The sequence below is a fragment of the Nannospalax galili genome, unplaced genomic scaffold (genome assembly GCF_000622305.1).
Source record: "Nannospalax galili isolate Female #2095 unplaced genomic scaffold, S.galili_v1.0 scaffold66, whole genome shotgun sequence".
In the NCBI taxonomy this organism is placed as follows: Eukaryota; Metazoa; Chordata; class Mammalia; order Rodentia; family Spalacidae; genus Nannospalax; species Nannospalax galili.
Window position 1 is genome coordinate 1,448,922 of NW_008356058.1, and position 557 is coordinate 1,449,478.

At 36.6% G+C, this 557-nt stretch overlaps 1 protein-coding gene across 3 annotated transcripts in view; it reads left to right on the forward strand.

Annotated features, from left to right (window-relative positions):
- Positions 1-557, forward strand: part of Ntm (neurotrimin) — a 1,074,128-nt gene that overhangs the window by 1,017,990 nt on the left and 55,581 nt on the right. The window lies entirely within an intron of this gene.

Below are 557 nucleotides of genomic sequence, written 5' to 3' on the forward strand. Positions count from 1 at the left end.
GATCCAGTTTTGCCAGCACCATTTGCTGAACATGCTGTCTTTCCTCCAGTTAATGTTCTTGGCCCCTTTGTCAAATATCAGGTGGCTGAAATTGTATTTAGTCATATTTGGGTCTTCAATTTTGTTCCATTGATCTATGGGTCTATTTTTGTGCCAGTACCATGTTGTTTTTATGACTATAGCTCTGTAATACAGCTTGAAATCTGGCAAAGTGATCCCCCCAGCATTGCTCTTAGTGCTCAGGGTTGTTTTGGCTATCCGAGGTCTTTTGTGCTTCCATATCAGTCTTAGGATAGATTTTTCTAATTCTGTGAAAAATGTCATGGGGATTTTGTTTGGCATTGCAATGAATGTATATATGACTTTTGGTAGGATGGTCATTTTCACAATATTAATTCCTTCCAGCCCATGAGCACAGAAGGTCCTTCCATCTTCTGATGTCTTCCTCAATTTCTTTCTTTAAAGATTTAAAATTTTTCATTGTAGAGCTCTTTAATGTCTTTGGTAAGGTTAGTCTGAGATTTTTTTTTTTTTTTTTTGCAGCAATTTTGAACGAA